Source organism: Schistocerca gregaria, chromosome 1 (assembly GCF_023897955.1).
Source record: "Schistocerca gregaria isolate iqSchGreg1 chromosome 1, iqSchGreg1.2, whole genome shotgun sequence".
NCBI lineage: Eukaryota > Metazoa > Arthropoda > Insecta > Orthoptera > Acrididae > Schistocerca > Schistocerca gregaria.
In genome coordinates, this window is record NC_064920.1 from 533372418 (window position 1) to 533397437 (window position 25020).

The 25020-nt window shown below is 42.2% G+C and overlaps 1 long non-coding RNA gene across 1 annotated transcript; it reads left to right on the top strand.

Moving 5' to 3' along the window:
- Positions 1-771: 771 nt before the first annotated feature.
- On the top strand, positions 772-24170 carry LOC126281264 (uncharacterized). Its single transcript, XR_007551245.1, has 3 exons — positions 772-1152; positions 1244-1345; positions 22957-24170. It is a non-coding gene; the product is annotated as an uncharacterized LOC126281264 (long non-coding RNA).
- The last annotated feature ends 850 nt before the right edge of the window (positions 24171-25020 follow it).

Below are 25020 nucleotides of genomic sequence, written 5' to 3' on the forward strand. Positions count from 1 at the left end.
TTGCTATTTTGGTCGAAGTAGAGAGGATATAAAATGTAGACTGGCAATGGCAAGGAAAGCGTTTCTGAAGAAGAAAAATTTGTTAACATCGAGAATAGATTTAAGTGTCAGAAAGTCATTTCTGAAAGTATTTGTATGGAGTGTAGCCATGTATGGAAGTGAAACATGGACGATAAATAGTTGGACAAGAAGAGAATAGAAGCTTTCGAAATGTGGTGCTACAGAAGAATGCTGAAGATTAGATGGGTAGATCACATAACTAATGAGGAAGTATTGAATAGGATTGAGGAGAAGAGAAGTTTGTGGCACAGCTTGACCAGAAGAAGGGACGGTTGGTAGGACATGTTCTGAGGCATCAAGGGATCACCAATTTAGTATTGGAGGGCAGCGTAGAGGGTAAAAATCGTAGAGGGAGACCAAGAGATGACTACACTAAGCAGATTCAGAAGGATGTGGGTTTCAGTGGGTTCTGGGAGATGAAGAAGCTTGTACAGGATAGAGTAGCATGGAGAGCTGCATCAAACCAGTCTCAGGACTGAAGACCACAACAACAACAACAACAACAATAACATATAAAAATTACTACAACCGAACTAAGTGTAGCTTTTGTATCAAAAACATAGCGTAAACGGACCTCTTGCTAGCAGCTGTTTAGCCGCAGAGCGCGACGTTGCGCTACACATGAAGTGCGTCGCTTTAAAGCTGTGCGGGATCGATTCGCGCGGCTGTCGCGAGAGGAATTTGCCTCGCGCAGTCGATGCCTCGCTGCCGCGTGAGGCACCTCCAACTCTGCCGCGCTCGAGTTTGTGACGTGTACAGCCCACTCGATTTCAATTTTGAATTTCGATTTCAATATACTGCTGCTGGCAGTGATCGCTTACTCACTAGAGGAGTGGTGTGCAATTTCTTTCACGCTAAGAATGGACCACGCTAAGTGTATAGCTCTGATAAAGCTTTATAAATCCAAGGAGCCGTTGTGGAATGTTAGAAACCCTTACTACCGTGTGAAATCTGTACGTGAACAGGCGTGGAAGGAGATCAGCGACGAAATGAAGATGCCTTTACACTTGTTAAAAAGGAAGATGACAATTTTACTGGCGTCATACAGAAGTGAAAGGTATAGAATGAAGAAATCTCACAACTCTGGTTCTGGTAAGTTCTCATTGTTTACATAACTGTACAGTGTATATTTGTCTTTTTCTGTATTTTACTAATACGTTAATAATTTATTGTTTGCTTACAGCAGCAGTTAATGCTTATGAATCTAAGTTGTTTTGCATTCAAAGAATTCAACTTTATGGCTGCAAATTCAACGACCAATGATACTGCTGATTCTTTACCAGATGTACGTATTTCCTATCGCATTATTTATCTTCTTCAGCACAAAAAATATTTTAATTACGTGCGCTTAAGTCCAACGCGTTTCGGAGTTATCGCTCCATTATCAAGAAATACACTGGCGTTCTTTGAGCATTACATCTTGCTAAGTTTATAATTAACAATTATGCGTCAATCAACTTCCACATTTGCACTTACGCTTCAAATGGTTTAACATATTTGTGAGAGTTATGTGGAAGTTTCAATCTACACAGAAGACAAACATTTTGTGGCCAAATGAAACTGATAAACTGAAGCAGATGTAAAACCCAACAAGTGTCAGCATAGACCTCGATAATGGAGTTGTAACTCCGAAACGTGTTGGGCTTGATTGGAAAAGCAAAATGTCTGTCCAGGATCGTAGCTACACTGAAGCAGGCATGGCGCAAGTACCTATAGTGGACGGCTTCCTTTCTTTTCTCCACTTTTGTTCTCCTTCCCCATCCCCTTTCACACTTCTCGCTTTTCATAACAGCCAGTCCAACCTCTATCCACACACCATCATCATCACCATCACCATTTCCACTCTCCACCCTCTAAGCTCAAAAAGTGACGGAGATAGGAAAAAAAAATTAAAAAGTGTTTTGAAAAAATGTGTTGAAATATCTTGTGAAATTAATTGTCTAAAAGTGAGAAATAAAATAAATTGTAGCAAATGACATATGTCAAATGTTTCTCTAATGTATTTTGTTTTTTTAGACACTTCCTTTCACAAAACAATTGACTTTCCTTTCAGGCTTTTTTTAATGTTTTAGTTTTGTTCAGAAATAATGAAATATATATGTAAATATTGACAGATATTCTATTACTATCAAAATGATACACATAATTTTTGCTGTAATTTGACATTTATTTTATTTTTTAAACACAAAAGAAAGTATTCCACAATTTCTACATCAGTGTAACTTTTTATGTTAAAAATAGCTACGCATTGAAAAGATGAGCTCTTCTATCAACTGCTCCCTTCTTTTAGTTGTTGTACCATAAGTTTCTTTTCTCCCCATTTCGAATAAATACTTTTAATTAGTTACACGATCTAACCATTTAATCTTCAGCATTATTCTATTGCACTATATTACAACAACTTCTATTTTTTTCTTATCTTTTCTGCTCATCGTCCACGTTTCACTTCGGTACAAGTCTACACTCCATACAGTAACCTTCATAATAGACTTCCTAATTCTTAAATTTACATTCGATGTTTTTTTCAGTTGTGCTTCCCTTGTCAATCTACATTTTATATTCTCTCTACTAAGGGCCATCATTTATTTTGCAGACCAGATAGCAAAACTCATCTACATCTACATCTGTACTGGCAGAGCGTTCATCGAACCATTTTCACGGTAATTCTATATTATTCCACTCTCGAACAGCGCGCGAAAAAAAAAAAAAAAACGAACACTTACATATTTCCATGCAAGCTCTGATTTCCCTTATTTTATTATGATGATCGTTTCTCCCTATGTAGATCTGTGAAAAAAAAATATTTTGGCATTTGGAGGAGGAAGTTGGTTATTGAAATTCAGTGAGAAGATCCTGACGCAACGGAAAACGCCTTTGTTTTAATGAAGTCCACCCCAAATCCTGTATCATGTCTGTCTGCCCTATTTCTCGATAATATTAAACGTAGTGCTCTTCTCTTAATTTTCTCGATGTACTCCATTAATCCTCTCTGATAAGGACCCCACACGGTACAGCAGTATTCCAAAAGAGGTCCCATGAGCGTAGTGTAGGTTGTCTCCTTAGTAGATCTGCTGCATCTTCTAAATTTTCTGCCAATGAATCGCAGTCTTTGGTTCGTCTTTCCCTCAACATTTTCTATTTGTTCTTTCCAATTAAAGTTGTTTGTAACTGTAACTCCTAGGTATTTAGTTGAATTTATGGCCTTTAGATTTGATTGATTTATCATGTAACCGAAGTTTAACGGATTTATTTTAGCACTCATGTGGATGACAGCACACTTTTCATTATTTGGGGTCAATTGCCGATTTCTACGTCATACAGATATCTTTTCTAAATCGTTTTGCAATTTGTTTTGCTCTTCTGATGACTTTGCTATTCGATAAATAACAGCATCGTTTGCAAATAACCTAAGAGGGGTACTGAGATTGGCCACCTAAATCGTTTATATAGATAAGGAACAGCAGAGGGCTTAAGAGGGCCTATAATACTACGTGGGGGAACGTCAGAAATCACTTCTGTTTTACTCTGTTGTTTTATTCATTGACTTTCCGACAGTTACTACGAACTGTGACCTCTGTGACAGGAAATCACGAATCCAGTTGCATAACTGAGTCGATATTCTATAAGCATATTCTATAAGTACGCAATTCGATAAGAAGCCGCGTGTGAGGTAGAGTATCGAAAACCTTCCGCAAATCTAGAAATGCGAATCAATTTGAAATTCCTTGACAATAGCACTCAATACATCATGTGAGTAAAGAGCTAGTTGTGTTTCACGAGCACGATGTTTTCTGAATCCATATTGACTGTATATCAACAGACCGTGCTCTTCGAGGTAATTCTTAACGTACTAATACAAAAATCCTGCTGCATAATGACTTTAGTGATTCGGGCCTGTAATTTAGTGGATTTCTCCTACTGTCTTTCTTGAATATTGGAGTGACCTGTGCAACTTTGCAGTCTTTCGGTACGGACCTATGTGGAGCGAGCTGTTGTATATGATCGTTAATTATGGGGCTATTGCATCAGCATACTCTCAAGGGAATCTAACTGGTGTGCAGTCTGGACCGGAAGACTTTCTTCTATAAAGTGATTTGAGTTGCTTCAGTACTCCGAAGATCTCTACTTCTAAGTTACTCATGATGGCAGCTGTTCTTGATTCGATTTCTTGCATATTTATCCCGTCTTCTTTTGTGAAGTAATTTTGGAAGACTGTGTTTAGTAACTGTGCTTTAGCAGAGTTGTCATTGACAGTATGTTCATTGTTATCGCGTAGAGAAAGCGTTGATTGTATCTTGCCTCTCGCATACTTTGCATATGACCGGAATCTCTGGATTTTCTGCCAGGTTTCGACGTAAAGTTCCGTTGTGGAAACTATTTTGTGCATCTAGCATTGAAGTCCGCGCTCAATGTAGAGCTTTGCTTTTGTAAAAGATCGCCAATCTCGGTTCGTTTAAATTTGTTGTTGCATTGTTTCTGCAATAGTGTTATGACCCGTTTTGTGTATCAAAGGGGATCAGTTCTGTCGTTAGTTAATTTATTTGTATAAACCTCTCAATTGCTATCGATACTACACTCCTGGAAATGGAAAAAAGAACACATTGACACCGGTGTGTCAGACCCACCATACTTGCTCCGGACACTGCGAGAGGGCTGTACAAGCAATGATCACACGCACCGCACAGCGGACACACCAGGAACCGCGGTGTTGGACGTCGAATGGCGCTAGCTGCGCAGCATTTGTGCACCGCCGCCGTCAGTGTCAGCCAGTTTGCCGTGGCATACGGAGCTCCATCGCAGTCTTTAACACTGGTAGCATGCCGCGACAGCGTGGACGTGAACCGTATGTGCAGTTGACGGACTTTGAGCGAGGGCGTATAGTGGGCATGCGGGACGCCGGGTGGACGTACCGCCGAATTGCTCAACACGTGGGGCGTGAGGTCTCCACAGTACATCGATGTTGTCGCCAGTGGTCGGCGGAAGGTGCACGTGCCCGTCGACCTGGGACCGGACCGCAGCGACGCACGGATGCACGCCAAGACCGTAGGATCCTACGCAGTGCCGTAGGGGACCGCACCGCCACTTCCCAGCAAATTAGGGACACTGTTGCTCCTGGGGTATCGGCGAGGACCATTCGCAACCGTCTCCATGAAGCTGGGCTACGGTCCCGCACACCGTTACGCCGTCTTCCGCTCACGCCCCAACATCGTGCAGCCCGCCTCCAGTGGTGTCGCGACAGGCGTGAATGGAGGGACGAATGGAGACGTATCGTCTTCAGCGATGAGAGTCGCTTCTGCCTTGGTGCCAATAATGGTCGTATGCGTGTTTGGCGCCGTGCAGGTGAGCGCCACAATCAGGACTGCATACGACCGAGACACACAGGGCCAACACCCGGCATCATGGTGTGGGAAGCGATCTCCTACACTGGCCGTACACCTCTGGTGATCGTCGAGGGGACACTGAATAGTGCACGGTACATCCAAACCGTCATCGAACCCATCGTTCTATCATTCCTAGACCGGCAAGGGAACTTGCTGTTCCAACAGGACAGTGCACGTCCGCACGTATCCCGTGCCACCCAACGTGCTCTAGAAGGTGTAAGTCAACTACCCTGGCCAGCAAGATCTCCGGATCTGTCCCCCATTGAGCATGTTTGGGACTGAATGAAGCGTCGTCTCACGCGGTCTGCACGTCCAGCACGAACGCTGGTCCAACTGAGGCGCCAGGTGGAAAAGGCATGGCAAGCCATTCCACAGGACTACATCCAGCATCTCTACTATCGTCTCCATGGGAGAATAGCAGCCTGCATTGCTGCGAAAGGTGGATATACACTGTACTAGTGCCGACATTGTGCATGCTCTGTTGCCTGTGTCTATGTGCCTGTGGTTTTGTCAGTGTGATCATGTGATGTATCTGACCCCAGGAATGTGTCAATAAAGTTTCCCCTTCCTGGGACAATGAATTCACGGTGTTCTTATTTCAATTTCCAGGAGTGTATTTCTTTAAATTCAAGCCACATTTGGTCTACACTTATCAGTCCACTGTTCATTTGGAAGGAGTGGAGATTGTCTCTCAGGAAGGCGTCAATTGAATACTTATCTGCTTTTTTGAATAGGTATATTTTTCGTTTAGTTTTGGAGCATTTGGAAGTTACAATATTCAGTCGCGCTACAACAACCCTGTGCTCACTAAATCCTGTTTGGATGGTCGTTATTAGTTCAGGATTATTTGTTGCTAAGAGGTCAAGTGTGTTTTCACAACCGTTTACTGTTTGACTGGGCTCATGAACTAGCCGCTCGAAATAATTTCCGGAGAATGCGTTTAGCACAATTTAGGATGATTTTGCTTACCTTCGGATTTAAACTCGAATTTTCACCAACATATCGAAGGTAAATTGAAGTCACCACCAGCATAAGAGTCAAATTTTCTTTGCATCTTCAGTAATTGTATCATCTGAGGTGGGAGGTCAGCAAAAGGATCAATTTATCATTTTATTCTGCTTGCCAAAAATGATCTCTGCACATACAAACTCACAGGACCTATCTACTTCAGTTTACTACAAGATAAACTATTTGTAACAGCAATAAAGGCAACACCGTCAATTGCGTTTAGCCTATCCTTTCTCAAGATCGTTAGATCCTTCGCAAAAATTTCGGCTGAACTTATTTCAGACTTTAGCCAGCTTTCAGTGCCTATAACGATATGAGCATCAGTGCTTTCTATTAGCGCTTGGAGCTCTGGTACTTTCAAACACAGCTATGACAATTTACAACTTTTATACCAGTCGTTCCTAGATCTACGTTCTTCCTGTGTTTGACCTGCACCCTCTGAGACTGTAGCCCTTTCTGTGTTTTCCCGAGGTCCTCTCACCTAAAAAGCCGCCCAGTCCGCGCTAGCCAGACCATGTTACCCGTGTAACCGCCTTATGCGTGTAATGGACTCCTGACCTATTTAGCGGAACCCTAAATCCCTCCATCCTTTCGTGCAAGTCGCTAGATCTGCCGCCTACACGGTTGCTGAACCGCCTGAGCCTCTCATTCGGGCCTTCGACCTGCTGCGTACCAGAGGTCCGCAATCGGTCCTGTCGACAATTCTGCAGAAGCTGAACTCTACCCTTATCTCGCAAGCAAGACTGGCAGCCTTTACTCAAAACCAGAGAGAATCTCTTCCGATCCAAAGCGATCCACATCCTTGGTACCGACGTGAGCCACCATTCGCAGTTGGCTGCACCCAGTGCTCTTCACGGCATCCGGAAGGACCTGTTTCACATCTGAAATGTCTCCACCCGGTATGCACACGGAATGAACATTGGCTTTCTTCCCTCCTGGGCAACCATGCTCCTATGGGCCCCCACAACGCGCCTACTACAGTTTTTAGTATCCCACTTGCTAATCCGATTCGCTTAGCATCACCTGATTTAATCCAACTGCTTTCTATTGCCCATGTTCTATCTTTCTTGCTGTTCATCTGATATCCTCCTTTCAAGACGCCGTCCATTCCGATCAACTGCTCTTCCAAGTCCTTTGCCACCTTTTACAGAACTGCAATGTCATCCATCAACCTCAAAGTTTTTATTTCTTCTTCCTGTACTCCAATTCCTTTTTGAAATTTTTCTTTGGTTTCCTTACTATTTGCTCGATGTACAGATCGAATACCATTTGGGATAAGCTACAACCTGTCTCACTCGCTTCTCAACTGTGTCTTTTCTTTCTTGCCCTTCGAGTCTTACAACCGGCCTAACCGCCGTCCGGTTTCTGTAAAAGTTGCAAATAACCTGTCGCTCTCTGAATTTTATCCCTGCTATCTTCAGAATTTCAAAGAGTCTATTCCAGTCAACATTTTCAGGAGCTATCTGAAAGTCTGCAAAAATTCTATAAACATAGGTTCGCCTTTTATGCAACTTGTCTTCCAAGATAGGGCCAGTATTGCTTCGTGTATTTGTACATTTCTCCAGAGTTCAATCTGATGTTCGCCTAGGTCATCTTCTACCAATTTTTTCATCCTTTTGTGAATAATTGGAGTCAGGTAGTTGATACACAACATTATAGAATTTATAAAGGGAAACCAGCAGTGAGAATAATGGAAAACATGCCGATGTTTGGAACAGCATTTTATGTAAACAAAAAAATTGTAAACAGTGTAACAGAATTTAGATCGAATTACGAAGGAAAATCTGTGTTAATAATAAAATGGAAGAATAAATGTTACATCCTCATAAACTGTCATGCACCTATAAATGCTGACAACAGAAGAAATCTGGAGGAAGTAAATCAATTCTGGGATCTTTTAGAATCTGAAATTTCTATCATACCTAAAAAGAGTGTTAAAATACTTCTTGGTGACTTCAATGCACAAATTGGGAGGGAAAATGAATTTATGACTATTGTAGGTGAATATCAAGGCACACTCAAGAACAAACCGAAATGGTGACTGACTGATCAATACGTGTAAAATGTTCCAGTTAAAACTCATGTCCACACATTTCTGCAAACAGCCAAGAAAAGCCAAAACTTGGAGACATTCAAATCAAAATCTAGGAGAATTTCAACTGGATCATGTAGCTATATTTAAAATGTATATCACAGAAATTTTGAATGTTAAAAATAGTCAGCAATGGGGAATTCGATTCAGATCATTATCTCTCTAAGATTAAAATAGAATTTGTCCCATCTAAAACAAAAAAGGAGACCAAGAAAGTGATCAGATACAAAACCGCTACAGCTAATATCACAAAAGAAAATATAGAAAAATTTAGAGAAGAAATTGAGATAAGTAAAGAAGGTGATTGGTGTGAACGCCAGATGCAAATAAAAGGATATCAGGCACCAAGTATTTGTTTTAAAAATGAAAATGGCAAAATGGGAGTAAATAACAAAGAAAATTGTGAAATTTTAGCAAAATGTTTTGAAAATTTGTTAATCTGTCGAGTTCCAACATATAAATTAGAATTTCCAGTGACACCTCAAAAACTAGAAGAAGATTTCCCACCTACAGACTTAGAAATTCATGAAGCCATCAAAACACTCAAAAACAATAAAGCATGTGATGAAGACTCCATTACAGCAGAATTATTGAAGTGGACAGAACCAAAAATAATAAAGGATCTACAGCTGCTTTTTGTGAACATTTGGAAAACTATAAAGATTCCAGTTGAATGGAAAACAGCATTAATCCACCTGCTACATAAAAAGGGAGACAAACGAAAAGTCAATAATTATAGAGGAGTGTCACTTCTGCCAGTGGCATACAAAATATTATGAAAAACTCTCCTGAACAAAGTGATACATACTTTAGACAAACAACTGGGAGAATATCAGGATGGTTTTCGAAAGGGAAGATCCTTTGCAGAACAAATTTTTAACTTAAAGTCAATAATTCGCCATAGAATGTTAACCAGCAAACCAATAATAGTATAATTTATTGATTGCAAGAAGCATTTGATTGTATATACAGAGAAACAATAGATAAGGTGATTAGAAAATATGGTGTTAAATCAAAATTAGCAAATATAATTCATGAAACACTAAGAGGTACAATATCTAATGTAAAATGTATGGGATAAGTATCTCAGCCACTTGAAATAAAAACTGGTATTAGACAATGTGATGGCTTATCACCTTTTCTGTTTAAATGCATTCTAGAAAAAATGACAAGGATCTGGAATTTGGAGCTAAAAAAGTGCAAAATTAAACCAGTAACTCTGGGAACGAAAAAAATGGAATTAAGGTAGACTGCTTGGGTTTTGCAGATGATTTTGCAATACTTTCAGAAAACCTGACAGAAACATTTATTAAAATAAACCTTCTGGAAAAAATAGCAAACAGAACTGGTCTCAAAATTTCAGTTGAAAAAACAAAATTCATTGCAAATACAAAAAATGCGCCAAAATTCATAGGAACAAAAATATGTAAAATAGGGTGAGTAAATAAATTTAAATATCTTGGAGAAACTATACAACAGAATGGACTAGAAAAATCTGCAGTAGATGTAAGAATTAACAAAATGGAAAGAGCATATGGTTTGACCAAAAATATTTACAACAAAAATATATACCTAGAAAAACAAAACAAAAATACCACACCACAATGGTACGAACAGAATGTTTATATTGATGTGAATGCCTAACGATGAAGTGTAAGATGGACAAACTAGAGGTACTGGAAAGAAGGTTTATTAGAAAAAAAACTGGGTGCAAATAAAAACTGCAGATGGTTGGAAAATAAGAAGTAATGAGGAGAGCTACAATAATATAGAGAAAATATCTGAAGTAATGGTCAATCGAAGATTAATCTTTTTCGGACTAACAAAACAAATACTCCTATATTTCTGGAAGGAGAAACGGCTCTGAGCACTATGCGACTTAACTTCTGAGGTCATTAGTCGCCTAGAACTTAGAACTAATTAAACCTAACTAACCTAAGGACATCACACACATCCATGCCCGAGGCAGGATTCGAACCTGCGACTGTAGGGGTCGCTCGGTTACAGACTGTAGCGCCCAGAACCGCATGGCCACTCTGGCTTTCTGGAAGAAGAAATCGAAAATAGCATGGATAACAGAAGTAAGGAAAGATCGAGAAAAAAAACAACATCAAAGAATCAGAAATAGCAGAAAGAAAACGTTTTAACAATAAAATACTAAATTTGGGGGGCTTTCAAAGCAGAAGCAATAAATAAATAGGGAACAACATGGACAGAAGAAAGGAAGAGACTTCATAGGGAGAAAATGAGGGAATACTGAAAAAATAGAAAATAACGACAAACGAAAAAGAGGAACTGAAGTTGTTAACGTGATCCTAGTAGGGCAATACGATTGTAAAAAAAAATGAAAAAAAGTAGTACATTTGTTAGAGAATCAAAAGGGTAATGCACAAATGGGGTATCAAAGTAAGCAGTGGCATGTCTAGTTTTGTAAAAAAAAAAAAAAGAAAAAAGAAAATTGCTTTAAATTAATCACGGTAATTAAGAGAAACTTAATCAGTGATTTGGGAGAAATTTGAAATATTTCACAAACTACTGCTGCTAGGTCTGTAAATCAAATACACAAAAGCTCATCTTTTCAAAGTCTAGCTGTTTTGCGCATGCAAACTTACACTGAAGTAGCAATTGTGGAATACCTTAATTTGTGTTTAAAAAATAAATTACAAATTACAGCATAAATTGGATCTTCTCAGCTTTTTCCTTATCTATACACCTTTAATAATAACGGAATATAGGTTGATACTTACATATATATTTCATAATTTTCGAGTAAAACCAGACAATTAAAAGAAAATTAAAGAAAGGTCAGATGTCTTGTGAAATAATTTGTCTAGAAGTAAAATAATTCATTTGTTATAAATGATTTGGTGCATGATTCAAAGGTGTCTGGTGCGTATCCAGACATGTTTTCGGCCTGGAATACCATACACTGGAGTAGAGCTGTCTTCAGTGATGAGTCTCGTACTATCAAAGCGCATTCAAGTGTTTAACTGTTATTATTTACTTGCAATGGTACCTACATTAGGCTACCTTTTTTTTTGACAGACGTTGGAAAGATTCATCAAACAGTTTGTCGAATGATTCTTTGATGCTAGCTATTTCTGACATTGCCGTTCCTAAGAGGCCAAGTGCAGCTACAAAGTTCATACTATCGGAATGGTAAGCCATACTGATTTCTTTTCTAGCGCTTTGCTTTGAGTGTTTAAAACATCTGAGCTGTGGGTTAAAGTTTTCTTTTTAAGACTTATTACTACCATTCGTCCATTGTATTTCCTACTAACAAGAACTGTTTTTTATAACTTAAGAACGTCAATAAGTGTCTAACAGGAATAATATAGCCCAGCCCAGCTCGTTGAATGGGTAGAGTTACTTCAGATTACCTTAGAAATACGTACCAGTTTTTAAAAGCTATCGCAACAGTATTCTGTGGCCAAATAATCTGTAGATGTTCTCAAATACAATGCCCAAAAGAATTAGGGGAACATGTGTATCAACGTCTGGTGTGCTAAATATATTGTTGATACAGGCGGTACCCGTGCTCATATAGCACAGCCATAGATCTTTGTTTTCAATGTAAGCAACAACTAAAGTCATTCGCGATCTATCGGCTGCGTTTTGCAGTGCAATATCAGGTGAACCCGCAGAAAGAAGTGAGTTGCTGTGACCTAGTGTTCGCTAGTGAGATACACGAACGGCAGTTGTCATTTGTGGACCTTGTCTTCAACCAAGCACTAGAAATGCAACATTTGAATGCAGTGGAAGTTTCAAGGGCAGTCTGTTTGATCCAAGGAGGACGGACTGTCCGTCGTGTTGCTGCTGATGCCAATGTCTCTCCAGCTGTGATTCTACAGGGAGATAGGTCAGTACGCTAGGCGAGTTCAGCAAGGTCACCAACGCAGTTGTACTGAATGTGGAAATCGTTATCTGGCCACCTCTGCATTACAGTATCGTACGGCTACCGCCTGAGCACTTAAAGCCTACCTCAGAAGGAGCACAGGAACCGCTCTGTCCGATCACACTGTAAGGAACATCTTAGGAAAAAGGACCTTACTACTCAGACACCCTTTTCGGCTGAGTGGGTACCTCTCTTGACACGACAGCATCTCGCAGTTCTCATCCAATTTTGCTGTTCCCGTGTAAACTCGCAGCTCCGTCGGTGGCGAAACGTGTTATTCACAGGGGAGTCCAGATTGCCTCTGATGCAACTCAGTGGCCGTGTTCGTGTGTGGAGACGCCTTGGTGGGTGGTACCTGCCAAATATTGTCCAGGAAACTGACAGATTCGGCCAAGGTTCTGTGATGATGTGGGGTGACATCTTGTCGTTGTCCATAGCCGCCTTACCGCCAGGCAGTACATCGATCAGATCCTGCTGAAACGCGTGGTGGCTGCTGCATGTGGGACTGGCCCTGAATTCCTTCTCGTGCACGATAATGCCAGAGCACACGTGACGCGCGTCACCAAGCCTTGCATAGAAAAGCGACGTGAATCCCACCGAAACCCCATCGAACCTATGTGACACATGCTTTATGGACGTGTTCCTGGTCGTACTGTTCCACGACAGACTCTCCAAGAACTCTCAAGAACTGTCATTGAATAATGGGAACTGATACTGCAGGGTGATCTCCGTTGGCTTATTTGGAACATACCACATAGGTGGCAGGCAGCGATAAACGCTGAAGCTCTCTAATTGCAGTGAAAAAACACAGGATGACAGAATGAATGACGGTTTCCACTTTCTTTTCGACGCCTGTCGGACATTTCAGTTCTTGTTATGTAAATGAAAGGGGATACAGTGGTGTTTTGTTTACTTAACTTGTGAAAGATAAAGGTATACCCAGTCCTCATTTATTGCTCAGTGGAGTGTGGCAAATCCCAATGTCATGTTCCCCTAATACTTTTGGTCGATGTATTTCGATATACAGGGCTCTACACCACGTCTGAGGTGTAAATTTAAATCATATTCATTTTTATACACCAATGTATACGCTACTCGTGAAGGATGCTCCGCCACCTTTGCTCAGGTCTAGTCCCTTTCATTGTATATCGCTGTAGCAACGAAATGTACCAACAGGTCGGAAAAATGCTGCAGTCCATTCCCGCCGTCGGATAAATGCGCTTAACTAAGAGGCTATATCGCTGACGTCAGTCTGCTGTAGAATTACGAAACATGTATTACGTTCATGCATTGAGACCTTCATTGACAACGAAAATATCCTCTTGGAAAAATCCTGAGGTTCCGCAGGCAGTGATATCGAGAAATTCAGTTCGCTCTTTTCTTACATGAGATCCACAATACCGTAGACACGGGCGCACAGGTCGATACGTCTTCCTCGACTTTCGAGGAGCTTTTGATACTGTTGGGCACTGTTGTTTAGCGAAAAAGAAAGCTTCGTGATTGGATACAGGACTTCCTTACGGATAGAACTTAATACGTCGTTCTTAACGGAACAAGGTCAACAAATGTAAATTAAGGGGGAGTTAATTTCGGGTGTACCCTATGGGAGAGTCACAGATCCACTACAAATAGATTGTAAGGTGGCAGAATAAATGGTCAGATCGCACCTTACATGAGACCTCTACAAATCGCAATGAGAAGGTGAAGATGACACCTAACGTAAATCGACAGTTATGAGAACATTTTCCTGTCAATATGTAATGCAAAAAGGGATGACAGTCAATCGATGGTAATTAACACACCATTCCTCTACAATGCATGTCTTTGAGTGGAAGGTAGAACAGGGAATGCGAGTCGAGTCGCTTTTAGTTTTGAAAAGCCAGCTCCACAACAGCATAGTGAAACCGCGCTGTGGGAGTTACGCCGGGGACCACTTAAAAAGGGGGTGGCAGGAAAGATGTCAGCGACCCCGGGCCAGGTAATTCAAGCTGGAGGGCCGCCTGTAGCGAGGGCATCGGTACAAGGGCAGAGAAGAAGCTTTAGAAAACTGCGTTTCGAAATTCCAACGGGATACGAACAAAAGCAAGTGACGCATTTTCGTCCACCGAGTGTGACACATGGAAAGGTCAATGTACTTTAGGCGTCTAGAACAAGCACAAAACGTCCGATTGGCGGAAACTCACTAGGGAGGAGAAAACTACTGAAGTTTCGACGCAGTCTGATAGAAGGGACGTTGCGATTAGTAGAGGGTGTTTCTACAAAATGAGAGGAATGCTCCTATTGGTCGAAAAAAGCCGTGACGTGAAAAAGGAACCCAAGTGGAGGGAGGCAGTTCTGCCATGAGTAGGAGAGAAATTTAGGAGGTGAACTCTTCTCTGAACTGGTGTCAAGTGGAGAATGGAGCACTTAACGTTTCGTATGACGCAGAGAAGGAAGTGGTGTGGACACTGTGTTCACAGCGGCTGCACTCCAGCTAAAATTAGCTGTAGCAACGTTTAGCTCCAACTGTGGAGAAACGAACCAGCCAAATTAGTTAATTGTTCTTGCGAGAACTGAGAGGGCACTATAATATGCACGCTGCTCCAACCATGCACGTGTATATCGCTACATAAGAAGACTAGGGCTGAGTACATGTTTTCTCGCATAACGAGAAACATAGGGAAAGTTTCTGCTGGAAAGTTCTGCAAAGGCCAGATTAGTTCTGTAGGAATTTCAGTGGGAGAGAGCGGCCTTGCAGACAGCAACACGTCGCAGCTTAAGGTAAATACAGCGTGCAGAGGCGTAAACTTTGTTGGTTGACCACCTTACGTCCACTGTAAACTCGAGCGGCCTTGGGTAATCTTGCGCTCAAATTTGTCACTTGACTAACCATTCACCGTAGACTTGATTGTCATCTTAAATAGTACTGATCTTTGAACCGGAATCGAAAGATTTTCGTAGCACTGACCAACATCATAACGTGTGTGCAGGAGCAAATTTGTAAAGAAACGTCCAATTAAACTTTCATATTATTGTCGTTAGGATTAATGTAAAGAAACTTCCAATGAAACATTCATAATATTGTGCTTAAGATTAATGTTCTTTCAGAGAGTTAATATTTAACATTATTGTGTATAAACTTATTTCACTTTTTGTTGCTGGCAAGATGTGTTATCCATTGCGCTCTTTTTATGTTGGCGAATTGAAAACTGTGTTAAAAGCTGTAATGTGGTGAGAATTATTGTGACATTAAACTTGTCATTTCACCTCACACAGTGTTCTCAATCCAAGAATAAGCAAGCAAAAACAAATCCCATGCAACCTAACAAGATCCATTGCTGTTCGATTACACAACTGGCGATAAATCATTGCAAACAGTGCCAAGACGGTGCTGAGATGGACACACCGGTTCTCGTCAGTTCACCGAAGTTAATCACGGTCGGGCATGGCTTGTACTTGGATGGGTGAGCGTACGGACACGCCGTGTCCCGGTACACCACCTGCTATTGACATTTTCCCCTTTGCCTTTACGGTAGAGCGGACGGGATTAAATTCCAGACTTCTTCCCAGTGTTTCATGAAGTGAAGGCATATGAGACTACTGATGGTGATCCATCCGTCGAATGGAGACGTTAAGCCCGGCAGCCCTCTTGGTGCTCTTCCAAAGGAACAGCCTACGTGGCGGCGCCGTGTTTCACTCTCTCATTTCTCTCATCATCTCCAGCACGATCATGAGACAACACTACGCACACTCCTATTACAGTCACCTACACTTCTACATCTACATCTGCATCATACTGGGCGAGAGTTCTTTCGGTACCACTAACTGGTCCCTTCGACCCTGTTCCACTCGCGAATAGTGCGTGGAAAGAATGATTGTCGGTAACCCTCTGTATTTGCTCTAATTTCTCGAATTTTCTCCTCGTGGTCGCTAGGCGAGGTGCATGTCGAGTGGGGTGGAGGGTGGGGGTGGGGGAAGTAATAAGTTGTCCGACTCCTCCTGAAAAGTGCTGTCCCGAAATTTCAATAGTAAATCTCACAGTGATGCACAACGCCTCTCTTGTAACGTCTGCCAGTAGAGATTGTTTAGCATCTCCGTAACGCTTTCTCGCCAGCTAAACGATCCCGTGACGAAACTCGTCGCTCTTCGTTGGATCTTCTTTATCAGTCAGCAAGTGCTTTCTTTTGGATTGCAATTAGTACAGTGTTCTTGAAGTCTGAACGTATTTCGCCAGTCACAAACATCTTTCACAACAGTTGAAGAAGTTTTGTTCCGACTGGTTTTACCAAGGCTATTATTAGATAGGTAATCCAACACGTTTTTTTTCTCGGTTAATTTAAGTTGAGAAAGATGCGGAATTTGTTGTTGGGCATAATGGAATATTCTCACTTCAGCGACTGAAGTTTCATGAAGTTCCGATGGGTGGCAACCCTAGTAGTAGTCTTCAAAATGGGGTTTGTAACAAAGGTGCGTTCCAAACAGAGGGCTGTCATTTGGTTTCTCTTGGCGGAAAAACACACCATCGCAGATCGTCATTGGCGCTTGCAGAATGTCTGGGGAGACCTGGTAGAGAACCAAACCACGGCGAGTCGTTGGAAGAGACGTCTATTATGATCGCATCAAGGTCGCGCTAAACTATCCGATCTCCGGCGTGCTGGCCGGCCACACACAGCTGTGAGTCCTGCAATACTGGAACATGCGGACTCCCTCATTCGCGGTGATCGACGGATGACAATCAAACATCTCGCTGTTCAACTGGACGTCTCTGTCGGTCGTCCACCATTGAAACTCTCAAAGATGTGTGACCGCAAGGTTCCTCACCACCTAACAGAAGAAAATAAAGAGCAACGAAGGAATTGCTTGTTGGTTACGAGGCTGATCGTGACAGTTTTTCTTCGAACATCTTTGCAGGATGTGAAGCATGGGTTAATCGTTTGGAGCCGGATATAAGACCACAACCCATGGAGTGGCACGGCACCACCTCTCGTCCGAAGAAAAAGTTCAAAGCCGCACCCTCAGATGGTAATTTCATGGCGACGGTATTCTGGAACTATGAAGGGGTTCGTTTGATACGATATTGTAGTGCCTGTGTTATTCCACATTACGTTGCAATGTGCCTTCGGACAAGCATACATGTCTGAAGGAACAGTCACTGCGGTGACTACAGCCGCAATGAAACGAATTCGCAGCTCTGAATATGGAGAACCATCAGGTGCATATTGGAATGAAAACAATGAAAAGTTGTCCCGGATCGGGACTCGAATGCGAGTGGTCCCTTAACATTTGGCTATCCGAGCACGATTCATTGTTTCATTAAACGGCAGTGCTGGACGGTGTCAAATGCCTTACTGAAACAAGGAACACGGCATCAGCTTGAGTGCCGTCTTCCACTGCACTTTGGATCTCCTGGAGGTACAGAGCCAGCTGAGTTTCGCAGGATCTCTGTTTGCGGAAACCATGTTGATTTTTATAGAGGAGCTGTTCATTTTCCAAGAACGTCATAATTCTTGAGCATGAAACATGTTCCATGATTCTACAACAGATTGACGTCAACGATATAGGTCTATAACTGTGCTGATCTGTCTTACGACCTTTCTTAAAAACGGGAATGACCTGCGCTTTTTTCCAGTCGATAGGTACCTTTCGTCGCTCAAGCGATCTACTATAAATTACTACTAGAAGGGGAGCAAGTTCTTTCGCATAATCTTTACAGACTCTTACAGGTATCTTATCTGGTCCTGAAGCATTTCCACTACTAAGCGATTGTAGCAGTTTTTCAATTCCACGATTGGCTATCTCAGTAACTGCCATTTACATGTTCGTACGACGATTGAAAGGAGGGATAGTGTTACGATCTTCCACTGTGTGACAACTTCGGAAGAGCGAATTCAGTATTTCGGCATTCTCTGTGTTATCTTCCGTTTCGATGTCGGTGTGATCATTGAGAGAATGAGTAGATGATTTTGACCCATTTACTGAGTTTACATACGACCAAAATCTCTTAGGGTTTTTAATCAGGTCGGTTTATAAAGTCTTACTTTCAAAATTATTAAACGCTTCTCTCATTGTTCTCCTTACGCTCATTTTCGCTTCGTTTAGCTTTTGTTTGTCAGCTAGGTTTTTACTTCTCTTCAATCTGAGATGAATGCTCTTTGCTTACGTAGCGTTTTTCTAACACGGCTATTAAACCATGGTGGATCTTTCCCATCCCTTAATATCTTACTCGGATCGTACTTGTCTAGAGCATATGGGACGATGCATTTCATTTTTTCCATTTGTTCTCCACATCTTCGTCCTCATTGCCGAATATTTGATGCTGAGTGGTGAGATATTCTGATACTTGTATCCTGTCACACTTCCTGAGCAAATATATCTTCCTAAATTTCTTAACATTCCTTATAGGACCCGTCGTCATATATGCTGTCACAGCCTTATGATCACTGATACCTTCCTCTATGGTAACTGATTCGATGAGTTCAGGTCTGTTTGTTGCCAGGAGGTCTAAGACGTTACCCTCACGAGTTGGTTCTCTAACTATCTCCTCAAGGTAATTTTCGGACAAGAAATCCAGGACAGTGCGACACGATTCCCTGTCTCTGGCACCAGTTTCGATGGCGTAAACTCCCAATGTATACCTGGCAAATTGAAGTCATACCCTATTACAACAGCATGATCAGGAAAGTTACTAATGATATTCTGCAAGCTCGCTCTGAAGTGCTCTACAACTACAGATCCCGACCTAGGTGGTCTGTAAAAGCATCCGATCACTATTTTTGACCGTTCTTTGATATTCAATGTCACCCAGATTAATTCGCTTCAGGAATCCGTGATAGCTTCGCTAGATTTTATCATTGTAGTCATTCCATTATACAGCTGATAACTGTCCATATTAGCAACAGCGAATTCATTTCATATATTCTGTTTGATGTCCTCCGTCATGGTGGAACGATTAACTGTGAAGTGCACTACGCTACCTTCTGGAAATGGAAGAAACGACTTCAGCGTGTTCGTCGCCACGAAAATGCAAGCAAACTTCTCGATCTCCACGACGGCGCAACGCTTCATATAAGCTGGTGCTGCAGCAAGAACCACTGGAGAACATCGTGACATACCCTGGGCCGAAACATTATGATCGCTGCCCACCGCCAGATCGACAGCCTTCTTGTGGTGTTGCAGGAACGTGACACAGTAAGGAAAGTATATAAGCAGATCAGAGACGAATGTGGAATCATCCTAGCGACGATACGGGCGGCAAATAAGGGAATACACTGACATAAGCGACTTTGACAAAAGACAAGTGTTATGTCCTGAGACCTGGAAACGAGCATTTGGGAAACGGGACAACGGTGCGGGTGTTCGCGCGCTACTGTCGTGAGCATCTATGGAAAGTGCTTGGATATGGTGATACCACGAGTAGGCGTCAAGGTGTTGGACACCCATGCCTCATCACGGAGCGTGCAGGCCGGAGACTTTTGCGTTCTGTAAAACAGGATAGGCGGCGATCTGTGGCAGTGCTGACGACAGAGTGCAATGTAGGTACAGATAGGCGCGAGTGTGCTGGAGCACACCATTCATCACACTTGTTCAACTGAGCCTCCCTTTTAAGCTAACAACATCGTCTATGAGGATTGCAGTGGACCAGGTATCATGGAAACTGGACCGTGGAGCAATGGAAACGAGTCGCCTGATCGAATGAATGTTGGATCAGGTCGATGGCCTTGTCTGGATACGAAGTCATCCAGGCGATGTGCTCTTTGAAACGTGCACCAAGACAGCTGTGGACCACATGAACTTTACTGCAGACCACCTGATCCATTCATGCTTGATGCCTGCTTTGACAGCGATTGTACTTCCGGCAGCATAACTGTCCATGACAGGAGGCCAGAATCGTGCGACAGTGGTTTGAGATGTATGATAGTGAATTCAGCAAATTCGCAGGATACATCTATGGCACTATCGGGCACCTGCTCCAACACCACAGTCCATTGGATCGTAATTTATTGGAATTCAATGACCAGTTCATGGACTTCTGGTTCCACATTCCTCTAGAAACCTACCAAGGACTTGTCGAATGCATAGAATGCAAAATCTCCACAATATTGCATTCCAAAGCTGGAACAACAAGATGTTAAGTATATGCTCATACTATGTTGGCTCATCTGTGTAGTGTTCATACGTTCATGAACTTCGTTTGATGTTATGGGCTTCGAAGAGACGTGGTACCAACAGACCGACGGAACCGTTTTTATTAAGTCTCGCCCACTTCATGAAACACCAATTATTTTCCATCGAGATGCTATTCGTAAAGAGATCGCTAGGACAAACACATTCACATACATCATCCCTTTGCAACTGTTGTCTTTACGCTCTCGAGTAGACTCTTTAAACATCTGTAATTTTATGCCGGCCGGAGTAGCCGAGCGGTTCTAAGCGATACAGTCTGGAGCCGCGCGACCGCTACGGTCGCAGGTTCGAATCCTGCCTCGGGCATGGATGTGTGTGATGTCCTTAGGTTAGTTAGGTTTAAGTAGTTCTAAGTTCTAGGGGATTGATGACCACTGCAGTTAAGTCCCATAGTGCTCAGAGCCATTAGAACTTTTTTTTCTTTTTTTTTTTTTTGTAATTTCATCTTATGTAAATGGAATGGGACTGCAGCTGGTAGAAGACTTGAAGAAAACAGATATCACCAGCCGTAATTTTATTTAGCTACCAGTTTCGGTGCCTCATTGTGACGATCTTCAGGCCACTATACGCAATACTAGGTAAGTCATCCAGTCGTTTGCCTTATTTGTAGGGACACTGTATCCAACTGGTTTCTGGTTGTCTAAGCAAAGCAGTTGGATATAGTGGTCCCTATAATAACACAAACGACTGTGTGACCTACCTGGTTTCGTGTATAGGGACGTGTCCATGAGGCACCGAAACTGGTAACGAAATAAAATTACAGCTATTGATGAAATGAACTGAGCGTACGGCATTGTGGGGCGGGAGTCCCCCATTCGGTGAAGTTCGGCCGCCGAGGGCAAGTACTTATTGCATTCGACGCCACATTGGGCGACTTGCACGTCGGAGATGGGGATAAAATGATGATCAGGACAACACAACACCCAGTCTCTGAACGGAGAAAATCTCCTGCCCCAGCCGGAAATCTAACCCGGGCACCTTGGCGTGGCATTCCGCAACGCTGACCTCTAACCTAACGGGGGCGGACACACCTCTTGGTGTTTAATTTCTTCAAGACGCTTTAAAGTTTATGTAAGCTGTCTGAATAGCAAATGTAAAACTATTAAAATATCATCTATCTGAATGTCCTTCGATTATCTGTGTGTATGCATTTGATGCGCATGGCGATCACATAATGCACCGTAGAGAGCTTTTATTGCACATGGAAATATAAGTACAGTCAATGGTGTAACGGTTTGTCTTCTAATTTTTTTCGTGTAACTATTATTTTGAAAAGCACGTGAGCTGCTATTTAACCCCAGGGACTGTATGTTTGGTGAAACTAACGTGTATACATATTGTTTAATATTTATATGAAGGGAGCCACGATGTAACCAGAAGATTACGTGGCAATTTAACTTCATAAGTTAACGAGTATTTCCACTATTCGTTACTGCCCACCCCTTGCAGTAAACTAAATGAAGTTTATTATTTGCCAATTGTCATGCTCTGTTGTTATGATCTCTTATCAGATCTTAAGTTACATTTTTTTAATCACCAGCTCTACCATTAAAAAAAAAACACTTCTACTTGAATTTCCTTCATTGACTCCCCAGTGTATGCGTTTAATGCGATTGTCGGTCATGCCGTGCGTGGCGGCGAACTTATACTGCACGTGAATATTTAAGTAAAATCCACAATGAAATGGATTTTCTACGTAGTTTTTTGATCGAAATATTATTGTAAAAAAACACGAAGAGCTTCTCTGTCATCGCATAGACTAATTGTCAGGCGATAGTGTCATCTCTACATAAAGTTTAACCATTCCCTTTTGAATACACCGCAAAACCAGGAAATTTTGCAGTAATTTTATTTTAGAACAAATTAGTACATTTGTACGATTACTAACTCATTTCCTACATTATTAAAGAAAGTTGTGTTTATTGTCACTTACATTGATATGTAATTGTGATGTGTTATGTGCATCGGATGTCATTATTGTTTTTTACGCAGCAAAGTGCTGGCTACGCTGCATGTACTCTGAAAGTGAATAAAAATAAAAACGTCTTCTAAAGATTTCCATGAGGCATGCTTTACGGAAAAAGTCCTCTAGCTTCTCCAGATAAGCAGTCTCATTTCTCGCCCCTACTTATCAGTACCGCCACAGAAAAAATACTGGGCTGAGTCCGAGAGAGAAAACCATAAAATGCTGAAAATGCTTGTGATTATGTTTGCAACATATTTTGCTTTCTGACCATATCATCTGTAGCAATCAAAAGTCAAACTCGCTCCATCTCCTTGTGCAGCCTGTCTTTTCTCTAGGCACAGAGCCTGTAATAAAATAAACACGTTTTACGTGTAGAAATTTTTTGTTACAGGTGTATGGAGCTTCGCGTACCACTGACACCTCAAAGGTCGACAGTCAAGGCTCCTTAACAGATGTTGCCGCTGAAGAGACTAGAGCACTGAGGTCCGCAGAAGCCTCGGTATCGCATCGGATCAGGAGCCTGCTCACAGAGCCCACGCCGGCCGCCGTCGGGACAGCTGAGCAGAACTGCACTTTGCTCCGGGAGGTGTTCGAGATCCTCAAACCCAGCGCCACTGCATCGACGGACGCCTATGTTACATTCGGTCAACATATCGCCAACGAGCTCAGAAAATACGACCCGACAACCTTAGCCCAAGTGAAGCACGCTATCAATAACGTTATTTACGAAGCCGACATAGAGAGGTACTCTAACGGACGTAGAAGAGCAGAAAGCACAGCGAGGAATCCAATGTTCGCTCAAACCACAGGCGTGTCGTCGACACCCAGTATGCACCGCGCGAAACAAGAGAATGAGGAAAACGAAGCTCTGGAAGGCGCATCTGTTCAAGACACACTTGTCTATATTTCGTGAAACATTGACTAAACTTTCAAAAAGATTTCGGGCTTCCATCCACGATATTTCGACTGGACAACTGCCAGCCATCCTCAGGTGAACCATCGAAGACTGACGAAGACGCCCTCCGTTCTGTAATATATAGCGTGCAGCGAGTATTCCGTGCATGCTTCAAAATCATATGGAGAGAGGAACCACACCGCTCGCCAGCAGCGCCCTCGCTGGTGGAACTGTAGAACTCAGCTGTCTACGGCGTTGTCAATTGCCGCGGCCATCGGAGTACTCTGACGTCTTCGTCTGGAGCAGATCTTAGAGATGACGGGGTTCCACGCATTATCTAGCTGGTAGCCATTGTCACGGTTGATAAGATTATCTGTCATGCGAATTTCCACTGATTCTCTTATGACGGAGTCCCAAAAGGATGTTGCTGTGGCCAAAATTGTTGTCTTGTCATACTCCATTGAGTGTCCAGTGGAAATGCAGTGCTCAGTGCTATATATTACGGAACGGAGGGCGTCTTCGTCAGTATTCGATGGGTCATCTGAGGATGGCTAGCAGTTGTCCAGTCGAAATATCGTGGATGGAAGCTAACGATGACCGGCTGCAATCCCGAAATCTTTTCGAATATTCAGTTCGCCGGGAAAATTTTAAATTTCACATTGTCTGAACTATTCATCTTATACTGGAACTGTGTTTAACTCTGCGATTAGTTATCGACTCCGCTTAGAAAAATAAACACACGTTGTCTATAAATATAATTTTTTGACTTGCGTTAATACCTCTCTTCAGGTCCATGAGAATGCCTTCATAAACCTCACAACAATATTGTTTATCTACTTTATTTGAACACAAGTAAAATGTATCGCCAGTTTCTTTAGAATACTCAAAACGCTGAGAATACAAAATTGTATCTTGCAATAACTCTACACGAATTTAAGATTCATTTTGTTCTCTCTTTCGATTTGTTCGATTCACGGCCGGGTTGGAGATTTTCTCTGCTCGTGAACTGTGTATTGTGCTGTACTCATCGTCATTTCATCACCACCGACACGCAAGTCGCCGAATGTGGCGTCATTTCAGATAGGACTTGCAAACCGGCGGCCGCTCTAACGCGAAAGGGGCCTCCCGGCTAACAGTGCCACACGACCATTTCATTTTTCTTCATAACATAATAGGCAAGGGTGTAGGTTCTTAAGTAGTACCGGTATGGTTAGAGTACAGTAGAGGGGCGATTACCGGAATACCGAGCTACCGAAACGCGGGTGACCGAAAGCGTCCCTGTCAGCAGATTCAAATTTGCTCTTGCAATGTGGATATTCAGCTGGGCAGTACGGCGGATTACCCCTCCCTGACAACCGTCATTCTTGTCGTTCTGCGTCGACTTCTCAGTCTTAGGTTTCGATAGATCGTGATGCTTTAGTGCGTTTCACAATGACGACTAAACGTAAACTGGTTCGCATGGCGAGCGTCATACTATAGTATAAATTATTCTTGTAGTAACTCTTACTTGTTTAGCTTGGACTTCTTTAGTTAATTACTTCAGTAGTAATACACTCTTTT